We start from the raw sequence: 21,398 nt of genomic DNA on the forward strand, positions 1-21,398 counted from the left end.
GGAAGAGTGGGCCAGGAGTTGGACTGCATGGTCCTTGTGGGTCCCTTCCAGCTCAGGGATTGTGTGTTTCTCGTTCTTCTCTGAGGAATGGAGCAGCAGCTTTTTGTTCCAATTCCCATCTCACTGCCACTGTCAAGCTCTGTTGCACTGCCTCGCAGCTCACCCCCTGCTGCTGTCAGATACTTCTTCTCCTGCTTCCAGGAAAGCCAGGCTACACAGCCTCTGCACAGCCAAAAAATGCTTCCCCTGGCCAGAGAGCTGTGGTTAATTTTAAGCAGGGCTTTTTTTTTTTTTTTTTTTTTTTCCCTTAACAAATTTCCTAATAAGAGGGCAAATATTAATCACATGTCTGGAAAAAGTTTGTTTTGATCTCTGTCTCTGCTATTCCAGCTTTGAAGAACAGAGCCTTTTCTGAAACATTTTCCTGGTAATAGAATTAGGACATAATTCCTAGAAGACAAATCTTGGCAGGTATGAAGTGTATAATACCTATCCTTGACTGAACCTACAGCCTAGCCTAATACTTCCCACATTTTCCTGCTTTCAAAGTGAGTTTGATCTTTTGCTGAAGGAAATGATTCTTTTCACTTGAGCCCTCTTGAATATTTCACAGTAAGAAGGATGTGATCCATTACTTCAGGAGCCCTCATTATGTGCAGCTGTGGGATGCTCATCTTTTTCCTTTATCTGCTCTGCTGGAAAACTTGGATACCTTGTTTTACTAAATAAAATCAAGATCAGGGATGTTAAAAATAGATTGACTTATTGAACTTGATAGAATAATAATTTTCTTGTCACCACCTTTAGCTTTTCTTTGCTGAAATAAGATTAGCAGAGATTAAAGCTATTTATTTTGGAGGTATAGCATTCTGGTCAGGGAAGCTGTGATGGGTTTTTCTTTAAAAGGATCTTCATGTTTCAAGAATTTGCAAACCCTCGTTTCTTTTGAGGGTTGTTTGTTTCTATAACTGCTCCTCTTGCTTGCAATTACTCTTTTCCAAGAAAATACTTGGTGGAAACACCCAAGTATCTTCCGTATTTGTTCCGTGTTGCTCTGTTAAAGCAATGATGTTCTTTCTGATATAAAGCCATGCAAATGAGACGTGAATTTTTCACTGCCTTAATAAGGGATGGTTTGTCTAAGGATTCTTCTAATATTCACTTTGTGAAAGGAATAAGTGCTAACCTTCATTTACCTTTATCAAATAGAGTGAGGGCCTGGCCTAGTAGAGCACTAAGCCATGCACTTAAGTACATTCCTAGTCAGTAAAACACACAAAAAAGTGTGTTAACTAAGTTTGAGTTTAAAATGCTCTTCTGAGTCAAGGCCAGAAGTCTGTGGCACAAGTACTAGTGCCACCAAAGAACCAGTGGGCTGAAGAGACCTGCCTGAGTGGGGGACCGAGTGCTAATCAGCAGGATTTCATTTCTGCTAGAAAAAACACTGTCTTGGTGCTCCGTGTTTTAAGGTCAGTCATTCACTTTTCAGGAATGTGATGGGTGAACGTGCCAAGGTTTTGGGAGCACAGGATGGAATTTCTGTGCTAGTTAGGCTTCATAAGGCTCCCACATCTCGCTTGCACCTCTCCCTTCAAACCCTTTCTGCTACTTTTTAGTTTAAAAGAAGAGCCAGGTCTGGATTTCTCAAAATTTCTTGTATCCTTGATTACAGACCAGTAATATTTCATTTCTCCTGAGGGGTTTAAATGAGTCACAAGACATTAAAGTTAAAAACTGGGAAGTGCAAACACACAATGTTCTTCATAAAGTCTCGCCCACAAACCTCGTGTAAACCTTCCTTCTGCTTTACCGACAGTGCCTGGCTCTGCTGCATCGCCTCTTCCTCGAGCCCACAGCCGGGAGGAGCAGGATTCCTCTGGATTTGCCCTGCTTTGTTAGGATTTTGAACCAGTTCTTCCGATGCCATCCGCAATGTGGGAGCGGCTCTGCTCTGTAATTCCGGAGCTTCTCGACTAGAGGTCAGTAACACATCAAAGAACAGGAGCCTGAAAAACAGAAACTCTGGGATATTAGCTGCCACTAAACATTTCATTTTGCATTTGAAATAAAGACTTGTGATTTGATTAATCTGCAGCAGCTATAAGTCATACAGCTATGGGATAAGAGTAGTGGAGTGCTTCTAGTCTCTATTTTTAAAATTATTTTTTGGTATTAGAAGAATGTTGGAAGCAGTGCTTCCAAATTTTAAACAATAAGAAAAATCCCCCTTTTAATATCACTTGGTCTTATGTAGTAATTTGTAAATTTTGGTGTGATATGTAGTTTAGAAAACAAATCTGATTTTTAGAAATTTTTACTGCTAATTCTTGATATAGTCACTTTAGCTGCATTGGCATTTTCTCCTCACGGGGCTAGCTAATTAGCTTGGAAGAGAAAATCAGTGTCTGAAGCAGAGATGGTTAAAAGTAGATCACAGATAGGCTCAAAGTCCTATTTTTTGTGTCCTTACAACTTCAAGTGTAGAATAGTTCAGTCACTATTTAATAAAGGACAGGCTTAGGAATGTATAAAGGTAAAATAGAGATTTGTTTGTTTCAATTTACTTTAAAAATAACCATGTTGTTCTGTAATCATTCAATTCTATTTTTTTTTTTCCGTGCTGAACTCTTTCTGCTCAGTGGTAGAGGAATTGGTCAACTGGACAATTAAAAGCAATTTATGGAGTAGCTTTCTCATCCAGACACATTTCTTTAAAGGATGTCTTGAGCTGTGCTGCCATTTTAATAGCAAGTTGATCAAATAAATACTCTGCATCATTTCTTCGTAAAAGCAGGCACAAAGGATTCTGTTTGTATTCTTTGAGTATGTCCTATCCTGAAAATACAAATTTCCTTTATCATGACTAATGCCATTACTGAGTGGTTTTGCTGAGGCATTTAGTTCAGTTGTGTTCATGACTGTGATTAGTGCATTTGTCTCCAGCTAAAATGCTGATTCCTGTTTGAATACTGCACCCCTAAGAGATGTGCTCTGAGTCTTTATGAAGGAGAAATCTCTGTTTTCCAGCCCTTTTGTGCCAGTTTAGTTGGTTTTTTTCTCCCCTGCAGAAAGAAACCTAGACCAAGGCATTTCGATTGTGTTTTTACTCAAGTCCTGTTTCCTCCCCTCAAACCACTTTTACACTTGCAAGATATATTATGATTTATGCTACAGTTAGTAAGAGTAGAACCAAAAGTAGTATTCCAAAAAAATACTATCTGTATGGATAAGTTCATAGGGAACCTGTTGAATAGTGAGAATGTAAAGTCATGTTGGCATTAAAAAACTCCCAGTGTATCTTGAACTGAAAATTTAAAGAAATAAAACCAGGTGAGTGGGGCTCTTGCTATGAACTGAAAGCACAGGTACCTCTCGTGCTGGAGCAGCAAAATGCATTAGTCTAAAAGTGGCTGGTTTTAAGAAATGATTATGCCTTGGAAATGTTTCATGCAAGACATGGAGATGAGTTTGAGGGATGGTATTTAGCTTTCTAAGGATGTTATTAACAATAGTTATATTTAGAATGGGGATCAGGCTGTAAAGATGTGTCCTTTTCCTCATTTCTCTTGCCAGGCAGCCTTCAGGCTGCACAGCACCTTCACTCCTGTGGCCGTCTTGCACTGCCATGATTTCGATGTCCTGGTCAGTAACCCTGACCCACTTGGTGCAATACCAGCACCTCCCTATTTCGCACCAGCAAGGCAAAAAGATCTTCACAGCCAGCAGTCACTGACTGGGCGCTGAACAGTTCAAGTGCTTTTAAAAGCCCAGGGCAGTCATCTCTTCAGGTCTGGCATCTCTATTTCTTGAGTTTGTACATTGGCAGAGCGCTCCCCTGCAGCCTGCCAGCTCCAGAGTGAATGGTGACAGCCCGTCATCATCAGTTACACCCTGTCATTGCAGCAGGTTTAAAGTGGAAACCCGAGCTTGCGGGGTAGAATCGAGGACTCTCATGCGTTTGATCACTGAATGAGTTGGGGAAATGAAATATAATGGGAACTCTGCTTTTTTTAGCCTCTTTCATAAAGTAAATCAAGTTCTCTGCTTGTGTGACTGCACGAAAGCCACTGGGATTAACAGATTTGCATTGTTTCACTCAAATGACAGAGGTAGATTTCTAGTTTAAGTGGTGCTGTGGTTTGGGTTTTTTTCCTAGAAAATGTTCAGTGTTTCAGATCTCCTGTTCTCAGTGCCAGACACTGTACAAACCATCAAGGGGGGAGGTTTGAGGTGTGACTGAGCCAGCTGCCAAGAGCAGGGACTGTCCCACCTCTGAGCTGCTGTTCACAGCTGGCTGGCTCTGCCCTTCTGTTGGTGCATGTCTGGTTCCCTGGAAACCGCTTCTAGCTTGATAACCCAACAGGAAACACCTTTTTTTTTTTGCCTTTCCTCCTGTTGATTGAGCTCACCAATAAGTCAGAGTAGGGCCAGAACAGGAAGGAGTGAGTGGTCTCAGACACATCTCCTGTCTTGCAGAACTTGGCACCTCTGTGAAAAAGATGGATCAAAGTAAGGCAATTGCCTTCCCTTTCCTAGCAATGTGTCTGAACTTTTCCAGTGGCTTTGCAAGGAGTGTGGTGGTTGTATGGAGGCAGAAGTGCAATTAGGGATGTGCATTAGTATTTTGGTGCCAGGGTGAAGATGGTAGCCTGGCCAGATTTCAGAAGTGGATGAGCAGCAGGTGGGAACTGGATGAGCTGTTCATATAGTGATACTATCACTTTCCAAAGTGGACAGCATCAAGATCCAAAACCAGACTTTTTTGTCAGGTGTAAAAGACCATTTAAACACTGCTGCTTTAGCATATTACTGGTGACTTGGATAACAACTGAAAAAATTAATAATATTCCCATTGGAATGTTGCTTTATCCTGTGTTGTTCTGAAGATTAATTTTTGTATAGTATGGTTTTTACCATTATGGATCCATAGTTTAGTCAGAAAATGATAAAGTTGTACAATATTAGCAGACTACTAAGCTGATGTTTGCTTTAGGGGGAATGAGTTGTTCCAGCTCCAGGTGGAATCTGTAGGTTGAAACTTAGCAGATTTCTTCTCCTTTTCCCTAAATCTCTCCAATCTGCTCTTACAGTCCACTGTCTTGGACTAACAAAAGAGGTCTTTTAGATCTGTGGTAGTACACTGCCTCAGAAAGCCCAGCTTTAGTCCTGTAATTGTCTTATCTCCATAGACTAATTTCGTTATTGTTTATAGCTTTTGGAAATGGGCTTGTTGCCAATGTGAAAGCAAAGAGCAAAACTCTGTGACAATTTTCATACATCTGGTATAATGATAAATATTTTATATTATTAATAATAAATAGCAGTTTTATAGAGTGGGTTCCCTTTTATGGGCAAGGGTAGGACAGCTGTCTAGCTTGTAGTTTTATAATTTGTCCTACAGGCAATTTTGTGCTTATGGCATATTGACTTCAGTAGGGAATTCTGCTGAAAACCTGATTGCACAACAGATCACTCTGTATTTCCATGAAGGCAGGTGTAGGCATTTGTGTTTCTACTGCCAGATCCCTGGGTGCCTCTTTGGAGAGGCTTTGGAGGAAGAAATCAGTGGGCTTTCCAGGTGTGTCCTGCATGTGAAAGGTGAACTTGCTAGGAACAATTACAATGATCCACGGTGTGAGAGAGCTGGAAAGTTACCTGCCCTCCACATAAGAATTGTTTCAATCTCCTAAGAATATCTTGTGACCTTGGAATTAGGAGTAGGATGATATGAATGAAATTGCAGCAACAACTCAAAAGTTTATCCAGAAAAGAAGCCCCATCATACTGATACTGTGCAGATACAAAGACATCTTTTTTGGGGTTTCCTGGTGTGTGCTGGAAGGCATGTCTAACCCCATCAGTGGTCCTTGTTTTCAGTGGTACTTGCTGTGGGGAAGGGATTACTGCCTCTATCTGAAGGATACCCTGATTCATCTAAGTGGCAGTCCCAGCCCCAAGGAATAGCCACTGACACTGAGAAAGGCTGATTGTATTTTGCAGAGCTCTCCAGGTCTTTTGAGCTGAGCTAAGCTGCTGTCTGGCAGGTGAATCAGAAAGCTTGGAAACAGTAAGGATCTGGAAGAGTTGCTGGCTTCCCCTAACAAGACCCTGACTGGCAAGTTGGGTTTAATACTTCTAACATTAATAGCAAAAATGCTGCAATTTACAGACTAGTTCTCGGACACAAACCAGATACCAGCGAGCCAGTACAGAAAGTCTTAATGCCCAAGGCTATGGGGCCATTTTTTCACTCTTTCAAATAACCTTGCCTCTCATAAATCTGTTGCTCATTTAAAGCAAACTTTGTGCTTGCATCAGAAATTACTTCCAGCATTGGATATGAAGCATTCTGCAATATGTTTTAAAGTGAAGGTTGGATTCACTGCTTAAATAAAGAAAGCCAGTTTGCTTCAAACGGATCATTTATTGCTACCTTCATGCTGTATATTTATTGTGAGGATATTGTCACATTTCTTTCAGTTTTGAAAATGTAAGTTGGATTTTCTCTTTCAGGTTGCCATCTGGTGTATTGTGAACAGTCTCAGAGAGTAAGAGGCCATCTGTTAATACTTTTTCAGGAAGCTTTTTATAGAGCAGTGAAGTGGCAAATCTCAAAAACACGTTGTAATGGCTTACAAGATCTCGGGTATGTGTACAAGTAAAGGCTGATATTTTATTCCTATCAACAATATAGTTATCAAGCTGGGGAGGAAAGGAAGAGAAGAAAGAGAACTTGCACACAAATGCACATGCATTTTAATGGCTCTATTGCATATATTACTTTTTCTATTTTTACATAAAATGTAAAGTGAGTTTCTGAAGCTCTGATTCAGTTTATGCTCATGTACTTTAGCAAGACTGATTGCCTCTTTGGGAAGCTGTTTCCTACTTTAACCATTAATAGAGATCAAATTGCCCAGGATTTTGTCTAATAATACCAAGAATGTAGCTTGTGTTCCCATAGCACGTGATTTTACATCTCTAGTGGTTGGTACTCCCAAGATGCTGATGTGTCTATTGCAAGATTCTGCCATGTAGGAAAGTCTCCAGTTCAGATCTGCAACAACCTCAGGCCAATATTTGGTCTATTTCTATGGCAAAAGATTATTTCCACATTTGGTTCTACAAGTAGAGAGATTTTCAACCCAAATTTTATATGCTCACTCAGTCACTAACGGTAGCAGTGGAGGACATGACTGACAGAAGTGTTGCCTGAGTGTTCTGCCTGTTGTAGGAGTAGGTACTGGGTTTATTGAGAGCCTCTCTGTGGGCTGTATATGTTGAGCCATTTTTTCCCACTTGCATTGACTTCTTCCATAATTTTGTGGTACAGCAGGAGCAAATAGAGCTACATGGTGTACCAGCCTGTGCGGTGCTGAGGTTTATCTCAACTCTCTTCTGGCCTCTCGGAGAGGAGGCATTGTTGCTTTCAGGATCAGATGCTTTGAAAGCACTCACGGAAGCATCAAGTGACTGATTGCTTTGTGGGCCTGACATGCAGAGAAAGAAAGGCAAGTGCTGATTATCTGGGCAGGTGACTGGAGTTTTGCTACCACAGAGATCAGGTGTGTTCTTTTGGGTGCTCAAATAAATCCTTCATGAGTGTCGTGTTCCACTTCCAGCTCTGCATCATCTGAAGTGTCCCAGTCAAGCACATTTTTCTGTATTTTAATATTATTTTAATACTGTATTAATTTTCTGTGCTTTGAGTTCTGTAGTAACAAGATTCTGTAGTGATGTTCTTGGGCATCCCTCTGTGGAACAAGTCCTGCTTCAATTAAGTGTAATAGTAAGATCTTTTTCTCTTCAGTGGTTCCAAATTTGATAGTGAGACATCAAAAGTATCATCCAGGTGTCACTGATAATAAATGTCAGTGCTGCTGCATGTCAAGGTCATATAAACCTGTAGTAAGGGCTGTTCAGGCTGGCATTGTGCTTAAATACTATCATCATTTAAACAAAACTAGGCAGCTCTAAAAGCAAAGGCAGCATGAATATCACCATAAAATCAAGCCCACTAGCCAGTGGTGAGAGAATCTGAAGCCTGTATGTTGGAAGAGTTCTAAAAGCAATGCAGGTTGGTTTTTCAGTGCTAAAACCCCTCAGAAATAGAGAAATAAGTGATCCCAGCTGTGTTCAATGTAATGTGAGTCAATTGTGCATAATGGTATTGAGCAGTGGTCTGAGTATCTTCTGAAAGTTTTATAAAAGGACTTTTCTTCCAAATTATTTTTAGAGGCATTCTCTTTTATTGAATGAAGAAAAACTAATCTTTGTCTTGTTCCTATATTTTTAGTGTAAAAGAAAGATAAAGAGTGAACAATAAAAATTGGGGGAGGGCTTTTTTGTAATCCAAAAAGGTCCAGTATCAGCCACAATTTTTAGTTAAGAAGTATGCTTTTTTCCCCCATCTAATACTCATACTATGTTGTTGAATGATTATTAACCCCAGGCAACAGGCAGTCATGATTTTTTAACTGTATTATTTGAGAATGCTATTAGAAAGACCTTGAATCCAGGGAAGCATTGACAGAAATTAGTTCTGTTGTCTCTATTCTTTCATCTCAAAACAAGACTAGGTGGTCTTGACTGGCAGCTGCCCTGGGCTTTAGCTTCTTTCTTTCTTTGTTAAACACAAGAAACTGCCAAGAGGTCTCCTGAGATGTCAGGAAGTTAAGTGCTGGTGTGAAGATGTGCCTTGTGTCCTTCATCCATTCCATGTCTGTTAAGCCATGTCAGCATGTAGACAAAAAAGCTCATGGCTGAAAATAGTTCCCCAGAGGTGGAGGCTTGTACAAGTCCCCTAAAAATTACCTGCCAACAGCTCAGCACTGAGAATTATGGCTCATTGGGTCACTGTAGAACAGATTACTGCGCTCTCTGCAGTTGAGTGGATTGCATTAACAGGGCGTCCCTGATGAATTTTGAAGTGCCCTAGCATATGGGGTACTGCATTTTGCCATCAGAACTGAGATGCTGCCAAAACACCTGTGTACTACACCTGAGCTGTACTGGAGCAATCTGGAGCCCAGGCCTAAGAAGTGTCAAGAACAGAACTTTTCTATGTTGTGGTTTGTCTTGTGTTTCTGTGCATCTCATCTATGAGCTGGCATTGTGTGGATTTACTGGGGTAATGAAATATGAAAGGTTGACTCTAGTCCTGTTTAGGGTTAAGAGTCTGTAAGTCCACTGTGCTTGCAGAGACCAGGAATAATTTAAACACTGCTCACATTCCTGCCTCCGCAGTAGGGATGGGTATTTTGTTGTGAGGATTTTTTTCCTTATCTCAACTGCTGTACCATTTGGCTATCTGAAGCTTTTGCATGCCTCACAAACACCATCTGTTACAACCCAAGACACAAATACTGCAAGTGATTAGTAATATAAGCCAATGTTGCAGCTGTATGTGGTGTGGAAATCTGATAGAACCAGAACTTTCTTTGTAAGCCTGACATGCTGAATAGTGTGTTTGTGATTTGTCTAAGCTTTTGCATTTGTCAAGTCAAGATTAACTTTCTGCTGCTGTGGAGAGATGATAGAATAAAAAAAAAATTAAAACAAAACACTCCCCCCCCCAAAAAAAAACCCAAAACCAACCCAACCAACAACAAAAAAACCTAACCAAAACAAGAAACCCCAACAAAACCAAAACAAACCCCAAAAGCCCCAGGCATTCCATTTAGGAAATGTCCTTGGAGTAAGTAAAGCATCTAGGATAGAGGGAGTCCCTAGCAGGGAAATGTTTCCAACTGCCACATACTAATATTGTATTAGATGAATCTTCTCTGGATTGAAATAGCCTATATATTCTGATCAATGCCATTTTAAAGTTCATAAAACACTTAAAATAGACATATAATAGGGACTATTCAGCTGTTCTGGCCATGGGCAGATTGCAGTAAATACCAATACACTCCTTCTTGTATTGTCATTCAATACATGTTCATGGCACAGACTGGTTCTCCTCAAGTTCCAGTATTGGTTTTTCTCTTTGTTTTATCCTCCAGCCTTGATTGCAGTAACAGATGAAGAACTGCTTGTGCTGGGGTGTACCAAATTAGAGAGAAACACCATGGATGTACATAAGAATGAGCAGGAAAGGAGAGGAAGGCTTACATTTGACTACCTGCAGGATAATTGTGTTAATGTGTGATAATCCAGGGCATGGTCCAACCACAGAGAGTGAAACTCTGAATTGGTGAGAGGAGTCCCTTTTTAATGTTGAATAAAAGACGCTGTTCAAATAATGGTAATAGTTCTGTTATTGCTAATCTTCCTCTCCATCACTAAGATATGCATGTGTCCTTACCATCAATAGGCATTTGGAAATATGAGGACAAAGTTTGAATCACTTTTGTATTTCTTCTCTCTTCTCTCAGATCCTTATCCTGTTCCCATATCACATAGTGCTTGTTTTGAAAAGAAGAAAGAGGTTTTAATTCTAAAAATCTCTTTCATTTCTGTTAGCGACTAATAGGTCAAATCTGGGAGAAGGTAGGTCTATGGTTTTTGCTTATGCAAACTGTTTTCTCTATATAAGAGGTGCACTATTGTCCTTAAACTTGTGGTTTTTAAAAATATTTTTTGTCCTTGGAGAGAGGGGAAGAAGTAACACCCTTAAACTGAAGCTAAAACTTCAAGCTAAATATGAAGGAAAAAAACCAAACCCTCGCTGTTGGAAAGGACAGTGAAAAGGGGAGACATCCCTTTTCAATTTCTCAGGGAAATTGTGATGGCTGCATCACTGGAGACCTTTAAGAGCAAATACCATATTTACAGTTCATCTCACCATGAATAGAAAGATGAACTAAATGGCCTTCTGGGGTGTCTTCCAGTACTGTGATTTTGAAAGCTTGTGGCCCAGGAGGCCTTTCCCAGTGCTCTGCAGTCTTTAAGGAAAGTCAGAATCATTAGGGGAGAGCAAGCCCTGAACGTGGAGACACCAGGCTCCTGGGTGCAAGCCTGAGCAGACTCCTGGGGGCTTTAGCTTGTGCAGGAAAAGCTTAATGCCCCCAGTGGACCCTGGATACAGGGCTGCCTGAGCAGGGAGGTGCTTAGTTTAGCTAGTGGGGAAAGCTCAAGAATGAGCAAATCTTAATTCTGTTTCTCTGGAGTTGTGGCAGCAAGAAGGCAGCAGTGTCAGAGCAGTGTGTACAGTGAAGTCTTGCCTGTATCGTGTTGTGCCTTACTAAAATACAGGAGGTGATACTCAGACTGATGGAGGAAACAAAATTTACTTGTGCCTTTCCCTTTTCATGGCTGCAATCGGGGGTGTAGGCTTGATATGGTTGGCTTGTGAAAAGGTAAACCCACCTTTCCTTCTTTCTGGAGTAGATCTTAAACTCCACTGGGTGTGACTGGTTGGGCGTTTGCAGTTCACCACCCAGGGGTGCTGGAGGAAGGCAATGAGGCTTTCCCACCTTCTGAGCCAGGCGTGTCCCTGGAAAAGGAAAGGTGCTGCCTTGCCACAGGAAGCACTGCTGCCAGTGCTGTGCCCTGCCTTTTGTTGTGTGCTGGGTTGCAGTGCAGGGAGCTGGCATTTTCGTAATATCAAACCACCAGAATAGACTTTCTAAGTGGTATTTAAATAACTGCAGCATATTCCAGAGCTCTGAGCAGGCATGTGTTTATGCCCTGCCAGTTGTCCTTTGCTGTGTATTATGAAGTGTAAGACAGCAGGATTGTGAGTGGCTGTGATTTAAATGACTAAATTTACTCTCAATTAAATGTTTGCCTTTCATGTTTGATTTCTCATTAACTGAGAATTTACTAAGTCAAATACACAGTCCTATTATTTTTTGTAAACTTGCAGCTTTCTCTTTTAATGCCTAATAATAAGTTCTCCCCTCTGGTTGTTTAATGTATCACTTGTGATTCCGTTTTGACAAATCTCTCAGCAGTTCAGAAAACTCTTTGTTATAAGGAAATAAATATCCTGCTGACTCAATGGGAAAGAAACGCTTTTTGTCCTTTGAAAAATGTTGCAGCCCTGTAGGTTGGTCAGTGTTACTTATCTGAATAGTGCTATTGTAGAGAGGAAAAGGGTTTTTTATGGGCCAAAGAGCATTCGAGGGTACCGGAGTATGTAGGGCAAGGTTATCAAGGCTTTGCTTTGGTAATGTCTATTTTTGCTGTGGAAGATCATCTTACATGTGATATTTGTCTCTGTTAAATACATTGCTTTTATTATTGTAGTAGCTTTTCTTTTTTAATTACGAAATGCTGACAAGATGTTTTGCAGTGACATATTATAACTACATTAACCAGGTGCATTAGGATCTGTGTGTATGGCAATTGATGCTTTCTCTTTGTCACTTACATAATGAACCTTCTGCTTGCACAGAATAAAATATTTATCTGGAATGCAGGCTAAAGCAAATGCTGGAGACTGGAGGATGAAAAAACAGGCTGCCTGCAGTGAATAATTGTTATAATCTCATTGTCCTTTGCAAAGTTGTTAATTAAGGCCTTTATTAAGCAGACTGTGCTTGCAGGAGTCCCACAGAAGTCAAGTTGTTGTGCTCTTGTGCATCTGTTAGCTCACGGTGGTTTGAACATGCTTAATGCTAGGCTCCCCAAGTTTCATCCTCGGAGAGGCTGTATATTGGGGGGGTGTCTTGTAACATTCTCCCCCATCTCTCCCCTTCACTTCTTTCTTTGAAATAAGAAAGAAAATAACACCTGAAGGAGGATGGTAAACTAATGTATAGAGCTTGGGCATCTCCATCATCAATATTGGCATGTAAGCCTGCTAGGCATGTGGGGCTGTTAGTTTATTTGCAGGTGCTCTCTGGAGTTTTCTCTGCAAGGAGCAACTGGTATAAATTGTGTGTACTTTGCCTACTCTAGGTCTAAGTTCTTTTTGTTATTTATATTTCTATAGCAACTAGAAGATCCACTTAGGGATTTTGACCACTCCTGGTAGGCAGCAGTGTAAACAGTATAAGGAAACAATATTTTAAGTGAAGAGATCTGAGCAAAAAGTGATCTATTGTTGTCAGTTTCTTTGCAGGCATTAATGGAAAGGAAAATTTTTGAAAAGCAGAATGAAATAATTTTTAGGTTGTTTCCTGTGTGGGGGGACAACATGGAAGGAAGAAAAGAAAGCAAAAAAAGGCTTGATTTTAAAAAGCAACAAATGGAGAAGTTTGGTGCCAAGGGCTGATTGGAGGCAAGAACTGACATCTTGGGAGCAGATGAGAGGAAATGGGATGTGTCAGTAAATCACGAACAGCCTTAAAACTCAAGGCAAGCAATTCATAAATAATAGAGAAGGGGGAGCCGAAGGAGGAAGGGGAAGAACAGCAAGACTTGAACTCAAAAAAAGGTATTTGCAACAAGATTTGGGAGGGAATGGTATTGGGGAACAATTGTGCTCGGAAGGCCAGAGAGAAGAATGTTGATGTTACAGTAGGATTGACTGGTTCCTGTGTGAAAAAGCAGGGGGGAATCCCCCCAGCATTATGCTGACAGAATCAGCAAAAGACTGAGTAGGGATGAACCAACAGGTGGAGAAGCAAGCAGAGTCACTGTGGAGATTTCCTGAGCAGGGACAAACTGAATATGGTAATGCTGAGTGTAAGGAGACACAGAGGAAAATAGGAAATGGGATGAGGATGAGAACAATTCCTGAAGAACTAAAATGCGGCAGAAGCAAAGTAATTTCTATGTCTAATGGGAAAAGGGAAGGGAGAAGAAAGAGTAAGACATTCAAATATCTAAAAGTCTGGTGTCCTTTCTTTTTCTTGGTAGAAAGTTTGCAAAAGCCTGTATGGATAAAGAATACATTGTGGAGGTGGATTTATTTTTATCAGAAAAGCAGACTTCGTTAGAGACATGCCAGAGGAGCTGAAGGAGCAGGTAATTCTGGTCTCCACAATTCTACTGGAACTGCTTTCTTCTCTGAACTGAACTGATGTGGTGTAAATGAAGGTGATCTGGGATGGAAGCTTGGGAAATTGGATCTTAAGTGAGAAAGAGTGAGAGAGATCTTATAAATGGAAAGGAAGGCAGTGAGGAGGAGGCTGAAACCAAAAGTTTTTCCTGTGTACTGGACATGTGAAGCAATTGAATTGTGAAAAAGCTGACAGTCATGAAGTGGGATAGGGGTGGAGAAAGCAGAGTGCTAATAAAGGCATTGTAGAACAAGGGTTCTGCAGCAGGAGAGTCAAGCCAGACCTGCAGGTGTGATACCAGGGAGATAGGTGACAATAAGCACAGGTAGCTCATCAGTACAGAAGTTGTCCTTGAGTTAAGCATAAGGAGAGCCAAGAGGCAGAGGAAGGTGGATGATGAAGCTGGATCCAAGGTAGCAAACAGCAACACTGAGGAGGAGAGATGGCAGAACTCCTTGTTTACTAAAATGAAGTATCTTTGCTGCTTAGTTAATCTGTTGTTTTAAGTTAGAATTTAATTGTTTTTGGCAGTGTCTGTAAAAGTAGGATTTAAAAAGAAATCATCAAATACATATAATTGAAAATGAGCTCTCAATTACTAACCTAGACAGCTGTTGGGTGTTTATTTGGTGAATACAGGGATAAATCCAGAGTCACACTGCCAGGTGGAGTAATCCCAGTGGAGGGAAGGTGGTTGCAGCAGCTCTTCCAGTGAATCTGCAGGGCCCCTCCAGTCCCAGCCTGCTGACCCGGCTGCCAGCAAGTTGGATTTTCTCCCTAATTTCTCCTGCATCTCTGAAGGAAATGAGTGCTTGGAGGGGAAGCCAGGCTTCCACCGGCAGAGGTTGCTGCTGTTCTCTTCACCTCCTCCTCTTCTCAAGCTGGTAACCTGTCATGTCAAGCGTTTAGCTGAAAGCAGTGGGAATTGTGAAGCTTTAATGTTTCCCAGACTGTAGTCTGCCACATTAACAAATCTTTCACTTTTCAGAAGATGATAGTGTCAATCACCGTGACAGCCTGAAAGACACCATTCATTGTTAATTAATTATTAGCTGTCAACTCAAAGACTTTGTTGAACTAAGAACATTCAGGCAGATTGTGGATTTCCTCTCTTTTAAACTTTATGTTTAAAGGACACTAAATACCCTTAATTATCAAAGTAAGTTGAAATCCTTTCAAACCTCTTTCTTCTGCAGGTGACTGCTTCAGGTACAATATTAATTATAAATAGAATGAAGATTTTGTAGCTTCTTATTGCTGATTTATGTTTTCATAATGGATGAACTAAAAGGAAATAAGTTGCCTCTTTTTTTGCTTTGGTAACAGCCTGTGATCGCTAGCCTGCCTCTTGAGTTTTGGTGTTTGGAGGAAACAAACAAAAGAAAAGAAACTCATGTTTCTTGAGAGGGTCTGAGGGCTTTATGACCTACAGTGGGGGCCATGACTTTGTGTCTGACTCCAGCACAGAAATCCTTGGATCGGAGCTGTTGCAATATTTCAGTTTCACTCTTTTGAGCAAGAAATTGAGGATAGCTTTCTCACTGGGCTTCCTGCAGGTGGGAATGAACTCTAATGGCTTTTTCCTAAGCAGTGATCTGATTTCCCAGCAGTTCTGGGCATGCCCAGCCATCCCTGCAGAGCTGTCTGCTCCGGGAGCCTTGCAGTGAAATGTGAGGACGCTCATGTGGGCACTGCTCTGGCTGAGGGCCATGGGAGTGCCCAGCTCAGGAAAGCAGCTTGGGCACAGAAGTGCTTCCAGAATGTGCCAGCAAGTTTGAAAACACTAGCCAAGGCTCTCTCCATTTGGGCCTGCCAAATGCAGAAGGATACTTACCTACCTCACAGGAGTGCTCTGAGGCTTAATTAATGCGTAGGGTAAAATGCTTTGAGATCCTCAGGTCATAATGATACTTAGCACTTTATATCTTCAAAGCCCCATACCCAATGTGAAGGAACTAATCCCAAACTAATTAGGCAAAAGGCACTATAAAAGTGCCAAGTGTTGTTATTTGCCTTAAAGTATTATTATTTAATCAGAAATTGCCTCAAAGTGAAGTGTGACTGTATGAGATTAGAGACATAGTAATTAAGGCCCTGATTTAATATTTTAAATTTATTCAGCATACTTCAATGCAGCTCTTGAATTTTTTTCATTCTTTCCCAAACACCCAGCTCACATTTTAATTTTTATAAATACTGCATCCTCATCACTTAATAGGCTTTCCCTCTTCCCTCAGTTGTGTGCCCCTAGGATGTTGCAGTGCTGAGGGAAGATAGTTCGGTGAACAAGGATTTGGCCAAGTTGGAACGTAGCAGACTGAGTGTATGCGGGTATGAATTAAATATGACAAGAAGGAAATGTGTAAATAAAGTCTTTTTTGCATGTGTAGTAGATATATTTATGTATGTGCTGTGTAAGTTCTACAATGCAAAAACAGCTCTGAAAGCATCTGTCACCCCACATTACTTATTCTGCCTTTGAGATACAAGCTGCAGCAGCCCTTCTAAAAGACAGCACTTCCCTGCGTGTCAGGGAGCAGCTGTAGTTGTTAGACTGATTTGAGAAGCAATGGCTTTGGGTAAGTAGTCTGGTGAAATTCACCCTTCACCTCAGCAGAAGGTTCAGGCACCACTTCCCTCATAGATAAACCTATTTAAATGGTGGAAGGGATTGTGAAGACCTTGTGTACAGGATTAGATTTCATCCACAGTGTTACGGTGAGTTTAGAGAAACTCTGGTAGTGGGAAGTGACTGTATTTGCTCTTCTGTCTAAAGCAACAGATCTATTTTTCAGATGCAAATGACTTGTAGTTCATAGGCACATGTGGATTGGATGCAGCACGACCATACTGTGCCACTGTAACTTTACAGACCTTGGTGGACATAATCCTGCCTTCTGTTGCTGTGAGATTATAATTAACAGTGAGGCTGAGCAGGGAAGATTATGGGATAGGAAGGCTTCATAATGACGAGGGAGCAGTGGTACTGAGTGAGCCTTGTGGTGGCACACAGCCATTATGGTGACATATTGAAAACTCAGTAGCAGCCAGACAGACACTCACTGTACAGTCACCACACTGGACAGAAGACATGTCTGTAGCAGGAGAGAGATGGGGGAGAGGAAGGAATCCCACAGCTCTGGATTGCAGTAACACTGTGCTTTCTGAGGAACCTCACTGCAGCAGGTGGAATTACTTTCAAAACAAAGTAATGCTCAGAATGACAGCAGCACTACTGACAGCGTTTTTGTCCTTGTATATGCACTTACATTTGTAAATTGTTTAAAACTTATCCAATCAAAGGAAGCTTTAGGAAGTTTGGGGTTCTTTTGTAGAGCAATGGTTTCTCATAGACAATAGTAAAATCTTACAGATAATTTTCTTAGAGATGAGAAAACTCGTTGTCTCTGCTCTCTTGCCTTCTCTCCAGAAACCTTCCCTTGCAACTTACAGAATTTTTTTCGTGGTTTGGAAGCTTGTGAAGCCCATTTTTGGGGGAAGCTGTTCTGTTCTCAACTGATCTTGGAAGAGTTTGGAGACCAGGAAGTGTTGACACTGGTCTGCATGAAATCAGTCAGAGAATTGCTTAGGTAGCAGTTGGTGAGGCTGGCCTGAGCTGGGGAAAAAGTTGCAGGATATTTGTGTCTTGGTTACTCTGAGGCGTGCAGACACTTGAATTCAGTTTTGAAAAAGGTAAGTTTTGAAGGGATTCATGACACAGCCACATTCAAGGCTTGTGCTTTTTATCTTGCATGCTACAGGAGCTGAAGGAGATTCAGCCAGGGGCATGCAAACCTTGTTTGCACGACCAGATGCTCAGCTGTGAAACTGCAGCTGCTTCTCTGCTCTCCCACCAGCTGAAGATGCAGTGCTGTACACTGAGACTGGGCTGCAGCACACAACTCTGAAGACTCAGAGCTTGAGAGGGTTTATTTCTCAGCTTGAAGGACCAGCAGGTTTCTGTTTATTCTTAGCTTGCTTTCACTGAGGTGTTCAGCAGTCTTTTGCAGTTCAGGTGCATTGCTTTTACAATGAAAGCCAACTAACCTTGCCTCTTCCTGGAAGAAAAGCAAAAATCCTCCATCCTAACAAAAAACATGAATATAGCAATGATCTTTAAAATGAATAACTGAACCAGGAACTTGTGCTTAAATAAACAAGTGTGGTTTTGTCATAATCTTATTGCCAGTATGTGTTTTGATAGAACTTCATGGTGGAGAGGATCTGTGTAAAGCAGGGACATTTGAGGCTGCTTCATTCTGGAGAACTGAAGCTCTCATTGAAGAGTCTGACAGTGAGCTCTCTCTTGAAGCTTACTCTTGATGCTAAGGGAGGAAAAGGTGAAGAGATGAAACAATGAGACCTGCTGTACTTGGGAGCATCTTTTGGTTAAACTTCAACAGCTCCTTTTGTGTTAGAAGTAAAGGCACCTGTGTGGGTTGTGAGACAGAGAGCTCAGACTGGTGAAAATAAGAATGACTCTGCTAAAAGAATGCCAGCTTTGACCAGCTCAGCACCCGATCCATCTGTCCTTACAATGGCAAAACCTGCTAAGGGGTCCAAAATGTGGTCCTGCCACACCCAAACATAGCTGGGGTGAGAAACATTAATGTCTTCCCACTGCTCACACACCTTGGGGAAAGATGAGGTGTAATGAAACGCTGACCTACAAGACAAGAGCCCCCGAGGAGATAGGTGCTATCAAAATGTCATCTAGATAAATAAGGACCCGGACTCCCAGTATCTTAAGTAGCTGGGCTATTGATTAAAGAATCATGATAAATGAGTATAGGGCTGTGAATTAGATCAATACCATCAACCTTAAAAGTCAATCTCCTTTACCAGCTTGAAGAGAGACACTAAAAAAATGCACTCAGGAGAACCACAAATCCTTGGGCTGATGCTGGCCTTGAGGCTTTGAGTTTTTCCTCTGCCATTTCTTTTTCTTCCTTTGTTTCTCTGAATAGACTTTAAAGACCTGGTAGAAGAGATGTTTATGCCTGTAAATATTTCAAAGTTCACAAAACTAGGTAAGACTACCAAAATCCAGGCTTTGCAGTAGCTGAGAATGTCTTTAGGATATTGTTATGGTACTGTAGAAGGGAAACTTTTCTGTGGCAATTGTGCTCGAAGTAAAGGGTCAAATCCCCGGCTATGCTGGACAGACATTGACCCTCTTGTGACAGGTTCACACCTGCAGAGAAGGAAACTGTAAAGTTTCTTGCTTTGTTGAAAAGGGGATCATGTGCTTGGGAGATTCTGCAAAAGAGAAGTCTTTCTACAGGGATAAGAAAGAAAGAAATTACTTGATTTTGGAAAATTAAGTACCTTTGCTCTGTGTAATTCTCTGGATGAGGCTTGAGAGTGAGGAGTTGGCTGTTTTAGAACAGCAGGTTTTGGAGCAGACTGAAAGTGATGGTGCTACTCTAAGGCAGAGCTCGTGCCTTCCAATAGGGCTCTGCATGGACAAGGGCTTCATTAAAGGCCTGTTTCTAGGGTCATACTGGTGTTTTTGTGTAAGCATCAACAAAGTCACATAAACTTTTCTCCTCTCTGTTTTTTGCATCTACAAAATAGAAATGTCACGTGCAGGCCTTATTGGATTCCGATATGTTTCATTTGTATCACTTATTTTTGTTATTCTTACAGAAGAATTGCTCTAGAGTTTCTTAAAGTACCTTCCTTTGTTTGCCTACATCTCTGCAAAATGAAGTTGTAGCAACCACGCTTCAACTTCAGTGGCTGTTGGTTGTAAAGACTGGTAAGGATGTTTGTAGGAAGTATTTCCTTTGTTTTCTTTTTGTGGGAGAAGTCCTAAGATATTCAGTCCTTATTCTTGACTTTTGAAATCTTTTATTCTTTGATTATGGTTAATTTCAGGGATTATAGGTATGTTATTTACATCTCACTCTGAGGGAGAGACTTTCATCAGTGTTTCTGCACTCAGATACTCAGCACAGACCTTACCTGCAATGGTGTGCTTTCCTGATGCTGTTTTTGGAAAGTTTTGTACAAATCAGAGTCTGTGAACAACCTATTTCTGACTGTATATAACTGTTGCAATGAGAATTTGTTTTATGATGCTATTAAGAGGCTTTCCCAATACTAATATGAGAACTGTATCTCTGCTGATAATCTGTATGTGTGTTGATTTTAATAGAGCACTCTCTTGTCATCTGACTTCTTAGGATGAAATTAACCCCCTGCGCAGATATCTGGCACTTGTGCATCACTTGAGTTGCCTTTTGACACCTTGTGATTGAAATGATATCTAATGCTTCTGCTGGTTTACTTCAGAGAATTGAATTTCCTGCAAGCTAGGTAGCAACTCTCATACAGAGAGATTACATACATACTCTCATCATCTCCTGCCCAGCAGCATCCTCATCTTCACCTTCAGAGTGCTGATGCTCCCACCTGAAATAAGGAGACAAGCTCTCAAAAAACTGCTGGTGAGTAGAGGTCAGGGGGATTGCTTGGGAGCAAGCTGTCATTTGTGATCATTTATAGAGGGCAAGATCCTCAGCAAGTGTTAATGTGTAGGAAAGAGAACTCCGTCTGAAAGTAGGTGTCTGCTCTAGGGAGTTTCAGTCCCCTTTTCTGTAAGGGTAAGAGTCTTTTAAGAGGATTAGTGGTGCAGTAGGCCATCAAATTGCTTTTAATCTTTACATGATTCTTCTTCATGGCAGGAATTTGTATTAAATAAGGAAAATTTAAGGAAATACTTGCTGTTGTTGGGAGTATTTTTTCCAAATTGTGATTCTAGAAAACTAAAAAAAAAAAAATTAAAAATGGACTCAATTAGAAGTGCTAAATGAGGACCATAATGAGATACCCAAAGTCTTGCCAAGTGAATTTAATCACTTTCTGATCCCAACAGCCACACAATTCAACTCTTTCTTAGCATAATTAAGCAAGTGACAATGAGGATGCTATTCCAAGACATGGTAATGAGATGCTGTGGGGCCTGAATTCAGCTGGAGGGGATTTCCTATTAAATATTTATTGTATGTGCAGCTTCTTCAGTAGCTAGAAATATAGAAGAGGGAATTTAGCCAAATCTAACCTCTTTTCTGAAATTAATATGTGAAAAACTGAAGAACTGTGGCCACTTGGTTTTGGACTGACTATTATTTTTGGCCTGCGGGCTGAATTCAGCATCAATAAATATCACAGTTTGTGTAGGAGGAAAATAAGCATGAGGAAGCGAGAATGTAGGAAAATGGAAAGGGGTTGAGAAGGAAATAGGAATGTGACAAACCAATTAGGGACAGTACAAATTATAAAATTCAACAGGAGTTAACTAATGATGGGCTGTAGAATGCTGAAAGACTAGAAGGTTTAAGGGGAAAAAAAAACATGTAGAAAGGAAGTAGAAGGATAACAGAGATGATAGTATGAGCCAGTGGACTAAAACATGATAAGACTTTTAAGCATGGTGAGCATTTAATTTTGAACCCAGGGAGAAGTAAAGTATACTTTCATCACATTGCTTTTGACAGT

General features: G+C 40.9%; 1 long non-coding RNA gene across 1 annotated transcript; it reads right to left on the bottom strand.

Moving 5' to 3' along the window:
- Nucleotides 1-273: 273 nt before the first annotated feature.
- Nucleotides 274-20,341, bottom strand: LOC116451247. Its single transcript, XR_004243148.1, has 2 exons — nt 20,252-20,341; nt 274-2,006 (listed from the first exon to the last, which is right to left on the bottom strand). It is a non-coding gene; the product is annotated as an uncharacterized LOC116451247 (long non-coding RNA).
- Between the last annotated feature and the right edge of the window lie 1,057 nt (nt 20,342-21,398).

This window comes from Corvus moneduloides, chromosome 14 (assembly GCF_009650955.1).
Source record: "Corvus moneduloides isolate bCorMon1 chromosome 14, bCorMon1.pri, whole genome shotgun sequence".
Taxonomy (NCBI): Eukaryota; Metazoa; Chordata; class Aves; order Passeriformes; family Corvidae; genus Corvus; species Corvus moneduloides.